The 16414-nt window shown below is 35.5% G+C and overlaps 2 non-coding genes across 2 annotated transcripts; one reads left to right on the top strand and one right to left on the bottom strand.

Annotated features, from left to right (window-relative positions):
- Positions 1 to 9224: 9224 nt before the first annotated feature.
- LOC128284735 (small nucleolar RNA R71) lies at positions 9225 to 9331 on the top strand. The gene has a single exon (XR_008275157.1). It is a non-coding gene; the product is annotated as a small nucleolar RNA R71 (small nucleolar RNA).
- A 4015-nt stretch (positions 9332 to 13346) lies between these two features.
- On the bottom strand, positions 13347 to 13451 carry LOC128284475 (small nucleolar RNA R71). Its single transcript, XR_008274900.1, has one exon. It is a non-coding gene; the product is annotated as a small nucleolar RNA R71 (small nucleolar RNA).
- Positions 13452 to 16414: the final 2963 nt, after the last annotated feature.

The raw sequence follows: 16414 nt of genomic DNA, 5'->3' as shown, positions 1-16414 counted from the left end.
GTCCAGGTCATTAAAGACCAAGTGCATTGAATAGGCCCCATATTACAAATAAACCAATACCCAAAATTTCATCAGCCCGATTGGCCCAAAGGTCAAGCAATCTTCAGGAACCCTAAGGTTCCCCTTGTGCTGTAACTGGCCTCCAGCAGCCTCCAGCGCCTCCGTACATCGTAAGTCGTACACCTCTACGTAGCCAGCACCGTACCTGTAAGAAAACAAAAGGGACAACAACTAAAAAAAAAGAAGAACACGAAAACAGTTGTAATTTTCTTTTTTTCTTTTTTATTTTTGGCTATATAAAAGCCCCAGGTATCATTGTAATCTCTCTCTCTCTCACACACACAGAAACGCATACACACATTATACGAAAACTGAATAGAAAAATTCAAAAACAATTTCTCAAGAGGTGATCCTTCTTAGCCTTTTTAATATTTTTGTCATTTTTATCTATTTTCCATCGATTGTTTTCATCATTTTCATTTTAAAACAAAGGAGGGGAAAAAGCAAGCCTTACCTTGCGAATCAGCCATGGAACTCTGTCCGCTTCGTTGAAATCGAAGCCGAAAGGGGATCTAAATGCATCGTGGTGTTGGAAGAAAGGTTGAGTGGTGGCTGAATAGGAGCAAACCTCTAGGTTTTTTTCTTTTTCAATTTGTTCTGCCAAAACATTTGGCTTTTCAGAAGCTTAAATTGGCAGAATGAAGTGATGTTGTTTAGGGCATGTGTATGTAGCCTTGAAATGGCTTGCCCGACTCGATTTTGTTTTCTTTACCCCTGGGATCCGCTTGTTTCAGTGTAGAGGGATAATTTCAAGTTAGGTCCTCCCCTTTTCCGTTGCAATGCAATTAATTCCAATTAATACTTTAGTTTTTTTTTTAATTTTTCCTAAAGTTTGTGTGCTGTTCCAATGTAACCCTCGATTCAACATAGCATTTTGGGTCGGGGAAATTTTCATCATTAGCCCCTGCAAATTTACGCGTATTGTGCAAGGGTCCTTTTTTTAATCCTAGTAGTTTATTTTATTTTTAAATTGTCCCTCTTATTTTAACTCCATTTTAATTGAGTTTTTTTTAACTTACTAATTTAAAACACATTTAATATTTTTATATGTGTCAATCCTTTTAATGATTTTGTCCATTTTTATTTATACAATTATTTTGCAATTTTTTATCATGTTATTTGTACATTTTACACAATATTTATTTAAGTATTTTATACAAATTTGTACATCTATTATGCTCATTGATTAGTAATGCTTATTATTTGAAGTTCACCACATCTTTGCATATGTGTTAAGCCATCTTAATAGTTTTATTTTGTTTTATAAAATAATAGTTTTAAATTTTTCATTTAAACTATTTTAACGCTTTTTATGTAATTTATTTATTTAAATATTTTTATATATGTTAACACTTATGTTATTCTAATCGGGTTTTCTATTTAAAATATCTATTGTTATTCATTTAATTATATATGTAAAGTTACTAAAATTCCATTTTGTGTTTATAAAATTATTATTTGGAAATTCTTCTTTATATCATATATTTTAATATATTATGTAGTATCTCATTTAAATGTTTTTATATGTATTCGAACACGTATGACCAAATTAATTTAATCTTGTATGTATTTCCATGTTTTTGCTAATAATTATTTTTAATGTTATTTATATATGCATGTTTTGTAAATCTATTATGTGTATTATATCTTATTGTGTATTTTTATTTTTCTTTCATATCTTATATATTATTTAAGTTATCATGTACATTGTCAATTTTGAATGATCTTGTGTTTAAAAGATTTTTCATATAATTTGATTCAAACTTTTATTCTATAATATCTATTTCAATAATTATATATCCCTAGTTTTTATGCAAATTTGTCAACTTATATATTATGCTTTCATTAATTCATCATTATTTTGGAAAATTTCTTATACCACATTGACTTCTAAATTCCATTTTGTTTTGTACATGTTTTGTTGATTGGTTTATATGGTGCCATACATCGTCGTTGCATATTATTTATTCTTTGTTTTGTATTGTTATATTAATTATTCTCTGTACATGCTTGAAAATTGGGTTATATTTTTAGATTAATCATATTTAATTGTTTTGTTAGTTGATTAAATAAGATATATTATCTTCATTCATCCATTGTCGTATTTTATGCATACATGTTATCCTATGTTTTCATTTTTTTTCCTCTTTGTTTACAAATGTCGCCTTATAATGTCTAACTTTTTAAAACTAATTATTCCATTTCTATTTCAAGCCAAATTAATGCGTTTTAAGCTAGTTTTATAATTATTCATTTATAAAATTCTTTAAAACAAAGGCAATGTTCGATGTTTGGCAATTCGGGGAATCGTGCCCTATCGTGTTGGGTTGCAATTTCGCGTTTGTTCAAAATAATCAAATATTCCTTTAGAATTTCACTCATGTCTTTAAAAATTCTTTAAAACGAAGGAAATGTTCGATGTTTGGTAATTCGGGGAATTGTGCCCTATTGTGCTGGATTGCAATTTCCCGTTTGTTCAAAATACTCGAATACTCCTTTGGAATTTCACTCGTTTTTTTTTTAGATTCTAAAACAAGGCAATGGTCAATGTTTGGAAATTTGAGGAATCGTGCCCTACCGTACTGGGTTTTGATTTTCCGCTGGACTAAATAATTGGACATCCTTTTTTTGTAATTTTCAACATATAAATTTTTGGAAGTAAAAAATTTATCGTGTTTTTAAGAATATGGAGGATTGTGTCCTATCGTGCTAGATGTGATGCTGTATACCTTCGAAACAAGAGAATTTTGATGACCAACTTAAGCCATTCAAATGTTTTAAAAGGAACCATATTTCAAAAATAGTTTTAAATCTTAGACATAAGGACAGTACTTAATCAATTTGGTACCAATTTTGGGCGTAGCGAGGGTGCTAACCCTTCCTCATACGTAACTGACTCCCGAACCCGTTTTCTCAAATTTACGTAGGCCAAAATCGATTTTAATAAAACAAAGTGTTTTATTAGGTGACTCGATCACACCTAAATAAAATATTAGTGGCAACTCCACATTTGGTTTTCAAAAAGTCGATCCCCGTTTTGTTTTCAAATTTAAAAATGGTTTCGACAGCTTGGCGACTCCGCTGGGGACTGAACAAGAGAGTCAAGCCATAAAATTGATTAATTTTTGTTCTTTTGTCTAAAATTGAAATTGTGATTTGATTCTTTGTTACATTCGTTTACATGATTGTTGTTGTTCGAGTTTTGTAGTGTACTCTTGCATTGCATTGCGTGACCGGAATGGTCACACCCTCTAAGTGGGAGTGAGAAACTATGCCTTCGTAAGGTTTTCATCTCCGCACGGGCTAGTGGATTACTTTTGGGATACATCCGTACCAATGATTTCGTGAGATTTTCATCTCCGCATGGTTATAGGGGAATGTATTCCCCTAAACTGAACTTAATCCATATAAGCCTATAATGGGTGAGGATTGAGGAATCTGTTGGTTCAGGTACCCTTTCCCTAGAACCGAGCCACATATAGTGAACCTTGAGAGTCCACCTTAGGTAGGACCTTTCCCAAATTTAGTGGTCACCTGAATAGGTACTTTATTCGCTTTTTATTTCTGTACTAACGTGTTTTATTTTTGTTTGTTTATGACTGTATTGCATTACATCATCATAAAAAGAAGGTGTTGATTCATATTTGATTGCTAAATAGAATAGTTTGTCATATGAAAACGAATTTCTTGATTAAGTGGATTACAATACGGTTGTCTAATTATGGTCCAAGTAAACACGATAGAAGAAGGCTAACAGTTCACAGAGGAAAAACAAGACTTTACCTAAGGATTTAAGCTGATAAAGATTATTCAAAAGCCGTCGCGTCCCGACTTTCTTAAATGAGCTAATCAACATTGCGAGGATAGTAAGTCGTGGCCTGGATCAAGCAAAAAGGAGATAGTAGAGGCATTTATTGGAAGCTTGTGAGATTTGACTTTCACGAAGAAAAGGTATAAGTGTCTTCGCTCGGAATATGAAAGCAATGACGTATACGTAATCCGTTTTATGTAAAAGAATTTGTTTTCTAGAAAAGTTGTTCTAAGGGAATTGAATTTAAAATCAACATCTTTCTTTCCTTTGCATTCATCCCATGCATTTGCATTACATTGCATCATTTGCATTAAATTTTCCCAAAAGGACCTTAATTAGGTAAAATTATTTCAGAACTGATAAAGGATATGGACCAAAGGTTGGAGAGAATAGAGCAAAGGAAAATACAGATGCAAGAGCAATTGATCAAAATTCAACAAGATATGCGAGAAAAATGCTAGAACTCCAAAGAAATATGATAGGCCAGTTAACCTAGTTACTGGCTGGAGAATTTGAAAAATGGAGTGGCCCAGTGGTCAATAGTGAGGATGATAATGAAGAGATCATCTATTCCCCAGGTTTTACCCCAATAAGCGTCCTGACCCAACCAGACATGTAAGGGGTACCCGTCATTATCGGACCCCAATATTAGGCTGATACCCCGGCACTGTTGAACTTCCCGATGGGTTTAGGTTTTATACCAGAAGATGATCAAGCCAAACCGATTGTTCTGGCAGAAACAAAGGAAAGGAGAGAGTGGACTTTAAAGGCCCCAAAGAAGAAGGAAAAGAAAGCAAGTAGTACGAGTAGGTATAACAAAGGTTGGTCGAAGCCGATTATAGTAAGCCAGCCAAGGATGGTAACTACCAGCCGTCAGGCCTCCCCAAGGCAAGAACCCAATTGAAGACCGAACTCAAAAAAACCCCAATTCACGCCCATCCTAATCATGTACTGGGAGTTGTACCATATTTTGTTCGACGCACATGTTGCATCGAACCAATACAGCCTCCATACCCTAAATGGTACGATGCAAGCGGCCAATGTGAATACCATGCGGGAATCACGGGGCATTCCATCGAGAACTGTACCGCTTTTAAAAAGCTAATCGAAAGATTTATAAAATTGGGTATCATGAAATTCGATGATCCCTCTGGAGCAGGAAATCTGTTATCCAACCTTTCTGTTAAAGGGGTGGACATTATTAGTTCTATGATGGATAGGGGCATGAGATCCAATGGTACATCGAGCTCAGGACTCTAGTGTAAGACCTGGTATTGGGGAATCCGAACATTAACGACGTATAAGAAGAGGGAACTCGGGAATTGATTTTTTCGAGCATCTGCCCTTTACATACTTGGGAATGTTTTGAATAATAGGACTGTGGAGGACATCCTTGTATTTTAGAGCTAATCTAGAGTAATATTCAAAACCCACTTGTTGCTTTAAGCCTAGAAGCAACAAGAATCCTTTTGTGAAATAGGCTTATATCCAAAATCTTTATTTCAATGAAATGCATGTTTGTTATCATTTTGAGTAAATATTCTTTTATTCTTTCCATTTCATACCCTGCAAACAATTATTCTTAGATTCTTTTATTTTTAGACATTCTTTCGAATATTTTTCGTTCATTATCATACCATACAAATAACCATCCATGGAATCATTTATTCTTTAAAAACTGCCTTTGTACCTACAGAAGTCTCCAGATATCAATGACGGGAGTGACGCTGACACTGACTCTGAGTCTCTTTTTGAGTAAGATATGTGTCTAGAGGGATCTCAGGACCTTGAAGATGATAGAGATTGTAGCCTATCTCCTGATTTGTCAAGGATGGTAGAACAAGATGAGAAATAGATACTACCTTACAAAGGGACAATGGACATCACGAACCTTGAAATGGCTTGCCCGACTCGATTTTGTTTTCTATACCCCTGGGATCCGCTTGTTTCAGTGTAGAGGGATAATTTCAAGTTAGGTCCTCCCCTTTTCCGTTGCAATGCAATTAATTCCAATTAATACTTTAGTTTTTTTTAATTTTTCCTAAAGTTTGTGTGTTGTTGCAATGTAACCCTCGATTCAACACATCATTTTGGGTCGGGGAAATTTTTATCATTAGCCCCTACAAATTTACGCGTATTGTGCAAGGGTCCTTTTTTTAATCTTAGTAGTTTATTTTATTTTTAAATTGTCCCTCTTATTTTAACTCCATTTTAATTGAGTTTTTTTAACTTACTAATTTAAAACAAATTTAATATTTATATGTGTCTAACCATTTTAATGATTTTGTCCATTTTATTTGTACAATTATTTTGCAATTTTTTATCATGTTATTTCTTCATTTTACACAATATTTCTTTAAGTATTTTATACAAATTTGTACATCTATTATGCTCATTGATTAGTAATGCTTATTATTTCAAGTTCACCACGTCTTTGCATATGTGTGGAGCCATCTTAATAGTTTTATTTTGTTTTATAAAATAATCGTCTTAAATTTTTTATTTAAACTATTTTAATGCTTTTATGTAATTTCTTTATTTAAATATTTTTATATATGTTAACACATATGTTATTCTAATCGGGTTTTCTATTTAAAATATCTATTGTTATTCATTTAATTATATATGTAAAGTTACTCAGAATTCCATTTTGTGTTTATAAAATTATTATTTGGAAATTCTTCTTTATATCATATTATTTTAATATATTATGTAGTATCTCATTTAAATGTTTTTATATGTATTCGAACATGTATGACCAAATTAATTTAATCTTGTATGTATTTCCATGTTTTTGCAAATAATTATTTTTAATGTTATTTATATATGCATATTTTGTAAATCTATTATGTGTATTATATCTTATAATGTATTTTATTATTCTTTCACATCTTATTTATTATTTAAGTTATCATGTACATTGTCAATTTTTAATGAACGTGTGTTTAAAATATTTTTCATATAATTTGATTCAAACTTTTATTCTATAATATCTATTTCAATAATTATATATCCCTAGTTTTTATGCAAATTTGTCAACTTATATATTATCGTTCATTAATTCATCATTATTTTGGAAAATGTCTTATACCGCATTGACTTCTAAATTCCATTTTGTTTTGTACATGTTTTGCTGATTGGTTTATATGGTGCCATACATTGTCGTTGCATATTATTTATTCTTTGTTCTGTATTGTTATATTAATTACTCTCCGTACATGCTTGAAAATTGGGTTATATTTTTACGTTAATCATATTTAATTGTTTTGTTAGTTGATTAAATAAGATATATTATCTTCATTCATCCATTGTCGTATTTTATGCATACATGTTATCCTATGTTATCATTTTTTTTTCCTCTTGGTTTACAAATGTCGCCTTATAATGTCTAACTTTTTAAAACTAATTATTCCATTTCTATTTCAAGCTGAATTAATGCATTTTAAGCTAGTTTTATAATTATTCATTTATAAAATTCTTTAAAACGAAGGCAATGTTCGATGTTTGGCAATTCGGGGAATCGTGCCCTATCGTGCTGGGTTGCAATTTCACATTTGTTCAAAATAATCGAATATTCCTTTGGAATTTCACTCATGTCTTTAAAAATTCTTTAAAACGAAGGAAATGTTCGATGTTTGGTAATTCGGGGAATCGTGCCCTATTGTGCTGGGTTGCAATTTCCCGTTTGTTCAAAATAATCGAATACTCCTTTAGAATTTCGCTCGTTTTTTTTAGATTCTAAAACAAGGCAATGGTCAATGTTTGGAAATTCGAGGAATCGTGCCCTACCGTGCTGGCTTTTGATTTTTCATTGGACTAAATAATTGGGCATCCTTTTTTGTAATTTTCAACATATAAATTTTTGGAAGTAAAAAATTTATCGTGTTTTTAAGAGTATGGAGGATTGTGTCCTATTGTGCTGTATGTGATGCTGTATACCTTCGAAACAAGAGAATTTTGACGACCAACTTAAGCCATTCAAATGTTTTAAAAGGAACCATATTTCAAAAATAGTTTTAAATCTTAGACATAAGGACAGTACTTAATCAATTTGGTACCAATTTTGGGCGTAGCGAGGGTGCTAACCCTTCCTCATACGTAACTGACTCCCGAACCCGTTTTCTCAAATTTACGTAGGCCAAAATTGATTTTAATAAAACAAAGTGTTTTATTAGGTGACCCGATCACACCTAAATAAAAGATTGGTGGTGACTCCACATTTGGTTTTCAAAAAGTCGATCCCCGTTTTGTTTTGAAATTGAAAAATGGTTTCGACACTGAGCACACTGGGTTTAGCTCCACATGCGACGCTACGTTCAACTTCTGCTTATTTTCTAAAAGCTCTTTTAAGAATTTCTTTGCGTTTGGCATTTGCGATAGAGCTTCAATAAACGGTAAGTTAATATGTAATTTTTTTAAGAGTTTAAGGAATTTACGAAATTGTTCATCTGAGCGGTCTTTCCTTGTCGCGTTGGGGTATGGTACACAAGGTTTATATTTGACTTTCACTAGTTTGTTTGTATTTTGATCTACCTTACATTGACCTTTGCTTACCACAGTTTCTTGCCGCGGTTCTGGTTAAGGCTCCAGAAATCCTTCTTCATCTTGAACATTAATCGTGTTGAGCTATTCCTTTGGATTGGGTTTAGTAGTACTTGGCAAACTACCTTGTGGTCGTTAGGAGATTAGTTTGGAAAGCTGGCCTATCTGAGTTTTGAGCTCTTGGATCGGCGCTTGTTGATTCTTAAGTGCTGTCTCAGTGTTCTGGAAATGAGTTTCTAACACCGATATAAACTTTGAGAGCATCTCTTCAAGGTTCGGCTTCTTTTCCTGTTGGTAGGGTGGTTGCTGAAAACCCAAAAAATGTTATGGTCTTTGATTTCCTTGCCCTCCCCACGAAAAATTGGGATGGTTCCTCCAAACTACATTGTAAGTGTTACTAAATGGATTATTTTGAGGTCAAGGATTATTACCCATGTAGTTTAGTTGCTCGTTATCCATGTTATGGCCATAAGGTTGGTATTCTAAATGGCTTGTTCCACCGCTACTTGCTTCGCACTGCATTATTGGGTGAACCTGTGAAGAACTAAGAAAACCATCAATCTTTTTATTCAAGAGTTCTACCTAATTTGACAGCATGGTGACCGAATTGACGTTATAAACACCGGCTGTTTTCGTTGGCTTTGTCCTCATGACTTGCCACTGATAGTTATTCAGTGACATCTCTTTAATAAACTCATAGGCATCTTCAGGTGTTTTATTATTGATGGTTCTGCCAGCAGCTGCGTCAACCATTTGCCTAGTCAAAGGATTCAAACCATTGTGGAATGTTTGAACTTGGAGCCAAAGCGGTAACCCATGGTGAGGGCACCTTCTCAGTAAGTCCTTATATCTCTCTCATGCATCGTAGAGGGTTTCTAAATCCATCTGCACAAAAGAAGAGATATCATTACGTAATTTAGCCGTTTTAGCTGGTAAAAAATATTTTAGTAAGAATTTTTCGGTCATTTGTTCCCAAGTAGTAATTGACCCTCGTGGTAACGAGTTCAACCACTGTTTAGCTTTTTTCCTTGATGAAAAAGGGAATAACCGAAGACGAATGACATCATCAGAAATGCCATTGATTTTAAATGCATCGTAAAATTCCAGAAAGTTTGCTAAGTGAGCTTTGGGATCTTCATCCTGTAAACCATCAAACTGAACAAATTGCTGTATCATCTTAATAGTGTTAGGTTTTAATTCAAAAGTATTTGTAGCTACAGTAGGTCTAACTATGCTAGATTCAGTTCCTGTTAAAGAAGGTTTAGCATAATCATACATAGTGCGTAGAGCAGGATTCTGATTAGCCGTAATTGCAGGAGGTAGCTGATTGTCTTGGTTTTCAGCCATCTTTTTGATTGGGGGTTGAGTATCATCTTCTTGCTTGTTCTCTGTGTATCATAAGCTTGCCTTATTTCTCTTTGATTTCTACGAACTATACGATCGATTTCTTCATCAAAAAGTAATGGTCCTGACGGGTCTCTTCTAGTCATAAACTATAAAAACTTGCCAAGAGAAAGAAATAGTAAGTTAATAAATAATAATAAAAATTAAATTAAATTAAATCGCAAGAAAAATAAATTGCTACAGTAATAAAAATTGAGCGTTCCTAATATTTCAGTTCCCCGGCAACGACGCCAAAAACTTGATCGCGTGATTTCGTGATAGGTTTTAAATATTTAAAATTACTCATTCTTGAACTAACTATTATCGTGATGTAGGCAAGTGTATCTATTGAACAATAGTATAGTTTTAGCAAGATCGAATTGTCGAACCCAAAGGAACTAAAAGTACTAGTAATGACTGTCTTTTTATTATCTAGCCTAAGAATAAAGTGGTTTTGTTTTAATTGACTAATTATCTAAACTAAGAACGCCCAGAGAAAAGAATTGGGGAATTGCTTTTGGTAAAAATCGATTGACTTAAGACAATACCTAAGGAAAAATCCACCTAGACTTTACTTGTTATTCTGGCTCCGAATCAGACGATTTATTCATTCAACTTGTTCCGCAGAGATCCCTAAGTTATGTTATTATCCCTATTCAAGACTAATAACGTCTAATCCCTAGATTGAATAACCGAGACTTTTCTCTAATTAACACTCTAGGGTTGCATTAACTCGATCTATAGATCCCCTTATTAGGTTCACCCTAATCCGATAAAATCTTGTCACTCTATGTCTAGGTGCACAATCAACTCCGCTTAATTATTTTAGACAGGGTCTATTCCTTCTCTGAATAAGAGCTTGTCTTGAATCAGTATCCTGGGATATCAAAACAAGAATTAAGAACACATAATTAAGAACAAGTTAAATATTTATCATAAGATTCAGAAAATAATAGCAAGATTCGTCTTAGGTTTCATTCCCCTTAGGTATTTAGGGGTTTTAGTTCATAACTAAATTAGAAAACATCTCAGAAGAATAAAGAATACAAAACATAAAGAAAACCCAAAACTCCTGAAGGGAAATTGAGGAGAGATCTTCAGTCTTGATGATGAATCCGACTTCTGAGATGAATCAATCAGATTCCTTGGAGTATTTCCTTACCCCTTATTCTCCATCTCCTTTTCTTCCTCCTCTAGGGTGTATTTATAGGCTTTGGAATGCCTAAAAGCCCTCAAAATTAGCCTTTTCCGAATTGGACTCAACTTGGGCTCGGTAGGGACACTCCCGTGGCACACGCCCGTGTTCGATTACTTCATGCTGTGTTCGAGCCTGCCAAATTGACACGGCCGTGTAGTCTGCACGTGTGAGCAGGTCCAGGCCGTGTTGATTTCATACTTTGGCTTATTTTCTCCATTTTTGGCCCGTTTCTCATTCCTTTCGATCTCCTATGCTCTCCTAAGTGTAAAACATGAAATTAAAGCATTAGAAGCATCGAATTCTGATAAACACCAAATTATAAATATTTATACCCCAATTACTTAGCATATTTATGGATGTTTATTACTAGATTTTTGAATTTTGGTGCTCGTAATCTGGTCATTTCATGTTTTGTACACAGCCTAAGCATTGCCACACGGGCTGCTCACACGACTGTGTCCTTCGAGGGTGTCGACCAAGGTTGTCACGATTCACACGGCCTGGCCATTGACCTACATGGCCGTGTGCAATTTAGCGGATCGAACACGGACGTGGCACACGGGCGTGTCCCTTTTTCAAAGAGTTATATTTTACATGGAAAAGGGTACTTAGGGAGGAAGAAAGCCAATCCAAAGCCTATATATACACCCTAAGTATGACCTAGAGAGGGGGCCTCTTCTAGAACTTTTCTGGAATACAGAACCACATGCCAGGAATTACTTGAAGGAAGCCAGACGATCCATCCCAAAAGCCGGAGCTACTCCAAGACTGAAGATCTCTCTCAGAATTCCTTTAGGGGGTTTAGAGTTTTCTTCATGTTTTTTTATTTATATACTTTTGAGATGTACTCTTATTTTATTATGAACTAAACCCCTTAGATACCTAAGGGGGATAAAACCTATGATGGATCTTGTTATTATTATCTGAACTGTATGATAAATACTTGATTTGTTCTTAATTATTTGTTCTTAATGCTTGAGTTAATATTCCGGGTATTAATTCATGATTTGATGTGCTTATGCAGAGGAGGAATAGACTCTGCCTAAGAGTAGATTTGGCATAATTAAGTGGAGTTGATCGAACGCCTTGAAATAGGGTTACGAGATTTTGCCGGATTAGGGTGAAACCTAATATGAGAGTCCATAGAGTGATTTACTGCTTCCCTAGGGGTTTTAATTAAGAAAGAAATTTCTATTAATTCAACTGAGGGTTAGACGTTATTAGTCTCGAAAGGGATAATAACATAGGTTAGGGAATCTCACGAATCAAGTCAAGTGAATAAATCGTCCGGTTCAGAGTCAGATAGCAAGTGAAATCTAGGTGGATTCCTCCTTAGGTGTCGTCTTTATCAATTGTTTTTCTTCAAGTCTTTTTCCAAATTTTCTCTTTACTTTAATTAAATTAGTTAATTAGTTTAGATAATTAGTTTAATAAACAAACCCTTTTATTTTTAGGCTAGATAATAAAAAGATAGTTATTAATAGTACTTTTGGTTCCCTTGGGTACGATATCCCGATCTTGCCATTACTATACTATTGTTCGATAGGTGCGCTTTCCTTTTCGTCGTGATAATAGTTAGTCTAGGTTCGATCTTCATTATAAATATTTATTACTTGTTACGAATCACGCGATCAAGTTTTTGGCACCATTGTCGGGGATCTGAAATATTAGGAACACTAAATTTTTATTACTTTAGCCATTTATTTTTCTTGCAATTTTATTTCTTTTTATTATTTATTAATTTACATTTTCTCTCTCTTGGCAGGTTTTTATAGTTTATGACTAGAAGAAACTCGTCAGGACCATTACTTTTTGACGAAGAAATAGATCGTACAATTCACAAAAATCAAAGAGAAATAAGGCGTAGCTTATGATACACGGAGAATGAGCGAGAATACGATACTCAACCCTAACCGATGAGATGGCTGAAAACCAAGGCAATCAGCTACCTCCTGCAATTGCTGCTAATCAAAATCCCGCTCCACGTACCATGTATGATTATGCTAAACCTTCTTTAACAGGAACTGAATCTAGCATAGTTAGACCTGCTGTAGCTGCAAATACTTTTGAATTAAAACCTAACACTATTCAGATGATACAGCAGTTTGTTTAGTTTGATGGTTTGCAGGATGAAGATCCCAACGCTCACTTAGCAAATTTCTTGGAATTTTACGATACATTCAAAATCAATGGTGTTCCTGATGATGCCATTCATCTTCGGTTATTTCCCTTTTCATTGAGAAACAAAGCTAAACAGTGGTTGAACTCGTTACCACGAGGGTCTATCACTACTTGGGAACAAATGACCAAGACATTTTTACTAAAATATTTTTCTCTGGCTAAAACGGCTAAATTATGTAATGATAGCTCTTCTTTTGTACAGATGGATTTAGAAACACTTTACGATGCATGGGAGAGATACAAGGACTTACTGAGAAGGTGTCGTCACCATGGATTACCGTTTTGGCTTCAAGTACAAACATTCCATAATGGCCTGAATCCCTCGACTCAGCAAATGGTTGACGTAGCTGCTAGCGGAACCATCAACAATAAAACACTGGAAGATGCCTATGAATTTATAGAGGAGATGTCACTGAATAACTATCAGTGGAAAGTTATGAGGACTAGGCCAATAAAAACAGCCGGCGTTTAGAACATCGATTCAGTCACCATGCTCTCTAATCAGGTAGAACTTCTCAATAAAAAGATTAACGGTTTACTTGGTTCTACACAGGTACATCCAGTAATGAGGTGTGACTCAAGTGGCAGAGGTGTGCATACAGAATACCAATCCTTAAATCCTACAACTGAAGAAGAACAAGTCAACTATATGGGTAACAATAACTTTCGATCTCAAAATAACCCATACAGTAATACTTACAATGCAGGTTGGAAGAACCACCCAAATTTCTCCTGGGTGGTCAAGGGAATCAAAAGCCACAAAATCCTCAGGGTTTTCAGCAGCCACCTTATCAATAAGAGAAGAAACCAGACCTTGAAGAGATGCTTTCTAAATTCATCTTGGTGTCAGAAACCCATTTCTAAAATACCGAGACAGTAGTTAAAAATCAACAAGCATCGATCCAAGGACTCGAAACTCAGATAGGCCAGCTATACAAACTAATCTCCGAACGACCACAAGGTAGCTTACCAAGTAATACTGAACCTAATCCGAGGGAACACCTCAATGCAATTAGTACTCAAAAAAAGGAAGGATTCGTTGCACCTGAGCCAGAATTACAGCAAGACAACGCACTGAACAAAGGTCGAGAAGAGGTAAACGATGATGATCCTAAATAGGTGAGTACGAATTATGAACCTCGTGTGCTATATTCTAAAGCGATGACGAAAGACAGAACAGAAGAACAATTCGGTAAGTTTGTCAAACTCTTAAAGAAATTACATATTAACTTACCCTTCATTGAAGTTCTGTTGCAGATTCCCAACTTAGCAAATTTCTTAAAGGAACTTCTGAGCAATAAAAGAAAATTAGATGCTACATCGCATGTGGGACTCAATGCAGTCTGCTCAGCTATTCTAAAGAATAAGCTTCCTAACAAATTGAGAGATCCAAGGAGTTTTACAATTCCTTGCTTAATTGGTAGTTTATTTGTGAATAATGCTTTAGCTGATCTAGGGGCAAGTATAAATGTTATGCCGTATAAAATGTTTAAACGACTAGGTCTCAGTAAACCTAAACAAACTAGGATGAGTATACAATTGGCTGACAAAATAGTTAGATTTCCTAAAGGTATTATTGAAGATGTTCTCGTTAAAATTGATAAATTTATTTACCCAGTAGACTTTGTCGTCTTAGATATAGATGAGGATAACGAGGTACCTTTAATTTTAGGACGACCCTTTTTAGCAACTGCAAGAACCATTATTAATGTAGCACAGGAGATCTAACACTTCGTGCAGGAGATGATGCAGTAACACTCCAAGCACGCGATTCAATCAAAACTTCTAAGACTCAAGATAATGCTATGAAACTTGTCGATGATAAAACTAATATTCAATCATTCTTGTAGGAACCTCCTCGAACCAAGACAATAGAGACAGTGCACTATTATCAAGTAGCGAACAAAGGCACCCATGAGGAACGAAGACTTCAAATAGAGGAGGTAGATGAATGACGAGCACACAAACCGAGAACACATGATAAACTGAAACTATGCCAAAACAAGCCCGAACCTCTCCTAATCAACTTAAGGTTGGCGATAAAGTCTTACTAGATGCCGCAAATCCCCACATTCTCACTACCTCACCAAATGAGGAAATCCCTCTTACAGTACTTAGTATTTTCCCATTCGGTATGGTTGAGGTGAGTCATCCCAAGTTCAGCACTTTTAAAGTAAACAACACCCGATTAAAACCTTATTTTAAGATTGACAGAAGGAATGAGGAGTATGAATTCCTCAAACTAACATAATCATTCAATGGAGAGGTAAGTCGAGCTTAGACTATAAATAAGCGCTTCTCGGGAGGTAACCCGAGCACTAACATATTTTGATTTCTTTATTTTTAATTTCTAACACTTTGAATCATTAACTTAGCCTTTAAATTGCAAAGCTTTTCAGCACACACGGCCAGGCACACAGGCGTACCTAAATTAATGGCCAAACAGGGGAAGAGACACGGCCGTGCAATACGGCCGTGTTGAAGTAGGACATGAATTCCCCAAAACATGGGGTACGATAAATCCCCACGACTATGAGACATGGCCGTGGATGAACTTGATAGGAGACCATGGGCGTGGGGATGAAAAACCACGTGCGTGCCAGGGACAAGGCTCGATTCTGTTTCTTCGACACGGGCGTGTGACACGCCCGTGCCGTTCAGCTGTGTACAACAATACACGGGCGTGCTACCATAACACACGGGCGTGGGAGAAGTGAACAAATCTAGGCATCGACACACGTCCAAGATACATGGGCGTGGGAGAGTAGCCAGGCACGACCAAACTCGCAAAATTCAAAAAACACGGGCTCACCCTCAAAGTACACTGGTGTGGCCCTAGGCCGTGTAAACCTCCCCTATATAAGCAAACCACTGTTCATCTTCTTCCCCTTTTCAAAACCCTAGCTGAAATCTACCCTTCCCCATTCCCTAATCCCTATTCCGGCCACCATTCCCCAGATTCTCACTTCTCCAACCCCCAAACCACCTTCAAATCCACTGCCCTTGCATTAATCCCAACTTTTCCATCTCTATACCCTTCATTTTTCCTCCACACGGCTATATCCCTGTGTCACACGCCCGTGCACTGCCCTACAGTAGCCTTTGGTACATTATGTCGTCATCGAGAGGCAAGAAGGTCGTGGTCCCATCCTCAAAGAGATGTAGGGGACCGGGTTCTTCCTTGGTACATGCTAAGCCGAAGCTCGGCACCCGTTCCTTGAATTTCCACAAGCTTCGCA

Source organism: Gossypium arboreum, chromosome 11 (assembly GCF_025698485.1).
Source record: "Gossypium arboreum isolate Shixiya-1 chromosome 11, ASM2569848v2, whole genome shotgun sequence".
Classification (NCBI taxonomy): Eukaryota; Viridiplantae; Streptophyta; class Magnoliopsida; order Malvales; family Malvaceae; genus Gossypium; species Gossypium arboreum.
The sequence above is the reverse complement of the archived record's forward strand: the minus strand, read 5'-3'. Positions and strand labels throughout refer to the sequence as shown.